This window comes from Myotis brandtii, unplaced genomic scaffold (assembly GCF_000412655.1).
Source record: "Myotis brandtii unplaced genomic scaffold, ASM41265v1 scaffold707, whole genome shotgun sequence".
Taxonomy (NCBI): Eukaryota; Metazoa; Chordata; class Mammalia; order Chiroptera; family Vespertilionidae; genus Myotis; species Myotis brandtii.
Genome location: NW_005370773.1, coordinates 186,886 through 193,614, shown reverse-complemented (window position 1 = coordinate 193,614; position 6,729 = coordinate 186,886).

Here is a 6,729-nt window from a genome sequence, read left to right as displayed (position 1 = left end):
CCCCCCCCCCCCCCCCCCCCGCCAACTCAATTTATCCTCTTAGTCTCTGGGTGGCTGTATTATTTTAAAGAGGCAGAGGACGGATTCTTTTAGAGAAGTATGCATTTGCTGAAATGACCTGGATCGGCATGATCACTGCCACAAAGTGGGACTATCTGTCCCATCTGCGACGCAGGGCACACGGCCTGCTTCGCGTCCTTCTGGCTTTTAAGCTCGCCATCGTTCCTGTTTCCTAGATGAGAAAAACAAGGCGCACAGTGTACAAACACCCCCAAATCACAGAGAGTCAGGGCATTTTCCAAAATGTTCAAAGTCTGAAGGCTTTCAGAGACGTCTCAGGTTAAATGCAAGACCCTGGGAAGCAGCTGGGCGCTTTTACAGCGTGTGTAACCTGCTGTGAGATGACTGACATCAGTTCCAAGGTCTCACAAAGCCGCCACGGTCCACGGGCCAGTGTCAGGGTCTCCCCCCCTGCAGCAGGCGCGGGAAATTCCCCGGCCCCATGTGAGTTAGGTCTCTCTCAGCCAGCACACCAAAGGAGAAAGGAGTCAGCGCGAACACACGGGGTCGCTCCCAAGACCAGCGGCAGGAAGGAGAGTGAGAAGTCACAGACTCCTCAAGGCTGAACGCAGACACATGGGGCTGGGGAGTGGGATGGTGGAGGCGGGTGTGAACACAGAGAATTCCTCCCTGATGGCACGCAAAGGAAGATATTGCACAACTATACTCAGAGGCAATCCTGGTGCTTAAAAGATATCTGTTTGGAAACCCTGTTTTAGCCGGACCTAAAGCCAACTTCTTTTGTTCTGGTCTGTGGTGAGCATCAGCTCATTTCTGGACAGAACTCCTACCATCTGAGGAGAGGTTAAACAGCTCCTGTAGGCACCACACGGGGGACAGCATGCCACAAGTACTCAGTCCTTGTAACGGTCCTCAGAGGTCTTTTCACCCTGGTTTTCCAAGAGGAAACTGAGGTTCAGAAAGATGACCCGGCCTTGCCCAAGGTCACAGAGTCAGCACGAGGCTCATCTGAACTCATTGTCTTTCAACTACATCTTGCTGCAGCCATGTAACAGCAAATAAGATCCAACTCCTGCGATTAAAGAGCTTCTCTGCGAGCAGGAAGGAAGGACAAGATTAAAATAACAATGACAGGATTCTACATACCACATGGACTGGCAGGAAGTCACAGAGAAAGAGACTCCCAACTGAACAAATGGTTCTTTCTGATTATTTTTTAAGCATCATGCATTGAGAGTTAATCATACTCCGTGCCCTGTGGTTCATCATCGTTGGTCTGTGCATGGCCCCTTTCTGTGCATTTATTAATTATTGCATCCACTCTTCTCGTACCCGTCTCCCATAGGCAGTCCATTATCATATGTTTGACATGCCTCTTTTCTTGAGTCTGTTCTTGCAAAATGTATATTGTTTTGCATGTGGGTTTTTAAAAATTTACATGAATGGTGCTGTGCTGAATGGCTCCTTCCTTTTCTTGCCCTTTTACTCACGCTGTACTTTTAAGGTCTGTCCGTATTGCTCTGTGTTTATCTATGTGCTGATTCTAAGTGCACACAGGACCCCATGCTGTGTCCCCACCTTTCACTTTCCCAGGGACGGGCACCAAGACTGGGCTAACTCCCCGCCACCGCCGCCACCCGCCGCATCGCTCTCTGCATGTCTTTCTACGGAGCCCTGTGAGAATGTCGTTGGGTCTGAGTGTGACATGTGTGATTGGACAGTAGTGTCAGACTGCTCTTCAGAATTGTGTCCATCTGCCTTCCCAACAGCAGTGCACAGGAATTCTTATATCCTCTCGCCCACTCCGACATGGGGCATTTTTCTCAATTCTGCTGGTATAATAGGTGTGAAAAGATATCTCAAATTGTTTTAATATTAATATCTACAAATGAGCTCATAGAAAGCATATAGTTATTTTTTTTAACTGCCTACTATGTGCTTGGCACAATAGTGATACTAAACCCATGGATGGGACATGGTCCAGGATCTCACTGCACTTACATGAGGGCACAAAATAAGGCCAAGCATATAGCATGGGAGGCACTAAAGGGGGAAGACAGAAGGGGTTTGAAATGAGTTGTGCTGGGGACAGGACTGTCTAAAGCCAATAATAATATATTTGCAAGTGCAGACTGGGCTCTGAGCCCAATGCAGACACCAACCTGAAGGGCCAACTCAAGTCTGTCCATGCTGAAATGCCATCAGACAATAGCGTCTTTTGTTAATGAGAAGAAAACTCAATTTGAAAAGACTGGAGCTGTACCAAAAGTTGAATTTGCTCTAAGACTTCCCTTCAGTATCCTACTAAGTTGTTTATTGTGTTGTTAAGCAAATGGAGCCCTGATTAAAGAGTCACCATGAGGCCCTGAGCAAAGTAGCCTGAGCCAACATCAGTTTTCCTGTCAATAGAAATGCGAGATAAAATATTACAATACATAACACACAGTTCACAAAGAAGGAAGTGAAATCCCGACTGCCAGAAATGAAGGCAGCCCTGACAGAGGATGCCCCGGAGCCCACAGGCACTCAGCTCACTGCAGGCTTCCCACAAAGCTGTCCTGCCCCAGAAGGGCTGACGGTGTGGCCTGAGGTCAGGTGAGTGCTGTCGGGAGTCCCTGCACGGACCTGGGACTCTTACAAGGGTTCCCATCTCGGGGGCGGAGGACAAGAGAAACTCTTCCCACTGGCCCAGAATTCTAAGGACCATTGTCTTCACTCAGGGCCCTGGGAGGAGAAACGAAGTCTTGAGAATTTGAGACCCTGAGTTTGTGTCTAGCATGGTACAGGAATCTCAAAGCAAGAAATCACACAAATGTGTCTCAGCGCAGCAGAAGCACATGCAAAGCCAGTCAGTAGGAACACTTCCACGTGGCACTTAGATGCAAAAGCAACTGCAGCTAAGATGAGCTCGAAATTTAAAAAATCACAAAGCATGCGGGAATATGATCCACCACCATGGAGAAGAAGAAGACAGGACAGAGGGGAAATGGGATCTTCCCAAGAACTTGAGATAATAAAGCAATTTAACAGAAAGTGTGAAATGAATGTTTACCATAACTGAAGAGATTAAAAGAAAAAGTAGAAATACTAATAAAAGAATAACACATTATTGGGGGGAAAATGGGTAAATCCAAGTTGTGGCAAAAGTTCTAGTCTTTCAAAATTGAGCCTTTTTCTTGTTAAAAATAAATACTCCCACAAATATAAAAAATACGAAGGAAACTTTCTATAGTTTAATATAGAGAAACTGAAGGAAGGAAATGGGAGAATGGGAGAAATACATTAGAAGGCACAACAGACATCTAACAAGAGCCCTTAGAAGGAAGTAGAGAGAACAGAAAAAAAAATACTCAAAGAAATGATGGCTGATAACTTTCCAGAATTGATAAAAAAGCATTATCCTCAGGTTTGGGAAGCAAAATGTGTTCCGATCAAAATCAAACTAAAACAAGTCCATACTTTAGACCCATTGGGGTGAGATTACAGAATACCGAGGCTCGAGTCCAACCCAGCCAGAGATAAGACACGTCCGCCTGTAAGGGAATGAGAGCTGTGCTCAGGTTCTCAGCAGGGCCCAGAAGTTCAGGGGCCACTGGCAGTGCCCTGTCCAGGATCAGAGGGAGAGCACCACCCACTATGTAAGTGCCCGCAACCTAGAGTTCCATGCGGAGATAACTAATAATCAAGACTGAAGGCAAAATAGGGACAGTTTCAGAAAAAAAGACACAGAATGTTTCCGTGGAGAAAATACTGAAGGCCATACTTCAGTGGATGGCAATGGGACTCGGAGGAGGGAGGGAGTGTCAGAGGTCACGAGGGAAAAGGAACTCCAGATTGCCCACTGGTGTGGCTCAGTGGTTGAGTGTCAACCTTTGAACCAGGAGGTCACGGTTCAATTCCTGGGCAAGGCACATGCCCGGGTTTCTGGCTCAATCCCCAATAGGGGGCGTGCAGGAGGCAGCCGATTGCTGATTCTCTCTCATCACTGATGTTTCTATCTCTCTCCCTTCCTCTCTGAAATCAATAAAAATATTTTAAAAAAAGGAAGCCTCCAGGTAAATCTACAGAGATGTTGACAATTTTCTAAAAAGGAAGCAATAATAATAGGGTATGGGCCGGTAAAAACAAGCTCTAAGTAAAATCCTAGACAAAAACAGAAGAGATGGGGGTTGCTGAAGAGGTTCGTATACCAAGGTTCTTGTGCTTTGTGGGAAGAAGGTAATATATTGATACATTCTAGACAACAGGGACCTTTCTCCTAGGGCGTGAGGCAGGGCGTGGAGGAAGTGGTGAGTTCGCACTTAGGCAGCGGAATGACATGGCTGCTGCCTCCCCGTGCACCCTGACACATCGAAGAATTCTTATTTTGTGAGCTCCTTTGGGCACTTGCAAAAGCAAGTGATGTCTCTGGAATCTACGCAGACTGGGCTGCAGGTGCCCTCCTGAGGGGAGTGCAGAGGAAATGAGGTGGCGTGAAGTCCACGTGAGGAGGAAATCTGGGCCCTTGGGCACCGGCCCCCTCCCGGGGCAGAGCGCCCCCATACCTCTGCTGTCAAAGACCCCGTGTGCACGACACCACCACCTCAGCTTCCTCTTGGCCCCAGTGTTAGCACAGAAACGGACTTGCCCTGGCCAGCTTGTTTCAGTGGTTAGAGTGTTGGCCCTCGAACTGAAGGGTCGTGGGTTCAATTCCGATCAATTCCCTGTCCGGGTTGGGGCGAGTGCGAGGGCAACCAATTGATGTGGGTCTCTCGCCTCTGTTTCTCTCTCTCTCTCTCTCTCCTCTTTCCCCCTGGCCCTCCCTTCTACTCTCTCTAAAATCAATGGAAAAAAATCCTCAATGAGGAGGGAAGAAGAAGAAGAAGAAGAAGAAGAAGAAGAAGAAGAAGAAGAAGAAGAAGAAGAAGAAGAAGAAGAAGAAGAAGAAGAAGAAGGAGGAGGAGGAGAGGAAGAAGAAGAAGAAGAAGAAGAAGAAGAAGAAGAAGAAGAAGAAGAAGAAGAAGAAACAACTGATTGATTTGGGAGAGAGAGAGAAACATGATTTGTTGTTCCACTTATTGATGCATTCATTGCTTGATTCTTGTACACGCCCTGACGGAGATCGAACCCATAGCCTTGGTGCACTGGGATGATGCTGCAACCAATTGAACTACCCAGCCAGGGTGGAAACGGACTTTTGAGTAAAGTTAAAGGCTACTCTTTGTCTTATTTGCACAACTTTGAGGGTTGCTGTCCCCTCTCCCCCCCAAAAGTGACCATTCCCTTTGCATTAAGAAGCTGAGGTAAAAGACATAGCTCTTTGTGAAGACCGTATTTAGACGGCAGTAACTGCAGGCAGTCAGTTCCATCACAGGAAGAGGAGCTGCTGAAAATATGTATCTGTCAGTCTGCGGGGGATGGGAGCCCAGCTTCCACACGTTCTCAGGGACATGTATACGCAACGTGAAGTGAGAAGTACCAACAAGATGAGCTCCAGCCACTGGAGGGCGTGTCAGAACCTTTGGGTGAAGGGAGAAAACCGTGTGTCATCTTCCAAAAAGCACAGAACGTGCTGCCCTGAGTCAGAGAAAACTGGCGCGGAGAGGAAATGTCACCGAACTCACAGAGGGCCCAATCCTGCAGCTTTTGTGCCAAGAAAAACACAGCATGAGGAATGCTGCTGGGAGGCATTAAGTTATCAATGTGACTGGCAGGCGTTCAGAACGGCAGCTACTGCACAGCTGCAGGCAGAGAGGGATGTGGTCGCACTCCTCCTTCATGCGGAGACTCCTGTTCCTGCAGCAGCTCCTTCCAGCTGCCCCAGGGAGGCGGGCACTCCCTCCCTCCCCTGCAGCGGGGAGTGGCAGGGCCTTGTGCTTCGCTGGCTGCCTGGGGCTGCGCTGAGCCCTGCCCTGTCCACGTCACACAGACATCACTTGTTCACTCAGCAAACAGTGCTCCGTGTCATGGTGCCAGCACGTTCCTAGGCACAGAGGAATGGCCAGAGGCAGGCGCGTGTGTCATGTCACAGCAACAGCAGGTACTGAGGTCACTCAGCATCACAAGGCGGCTCGGTGGTCATCACGAGGGAGCCCCGTCGGGTGGCGGAGCCAGCGGCTGTACAGGGAACAGTGGGTGGGTGTTCGTGGCAGGGCAGCGCTGGGCCACGTGGGCACATGGGAGGCGGCACCGTTTGCCCGAGCCCTGGGGTCAGGAGACGCAGGCAGGCTTTCCCAGGAAGCAGCAGCGTCCCTGGGCTCTCGATGGGACCGGGGCGCCGGGCAGGGCAGACACTCGTCCACCCGCCCGGCCAGCCGACAGGAGGAGAAGAGACTTTCGGAGGCCCCTGCTTCTGCAGCCACTGTCCTCTGAGCAGCCTCCCCTCACCCACATTCTTGCCCTTTCTGTGCCCCCAGCCCTTTCCTAAATGCGGCTTCGGGTGTCAGCCGCTGAGGACACCTAATCGACAGCTCTTTCCAGGGCCTTCCTCCCCAGCAAGGCGCTGGCCCGCACTGTTCACTACGACCCACCCGGACTGAACGGAACAAGGGCGTAGGCGCAGCCAAGGAGGCGACGGGGGCTTCGTGATTTTTCGGGACTCATTTTGCGGCTGCGGGAGGAGAGAGAACCCTCCACCAGCTGCCGAAAACGCCTCCTCGAGCCCCTGCATCCGAGGGGGTGCTTGGTGGGTCTGCGGGGACGCGTTCCACAGGCGGGCAGCGCGGGACC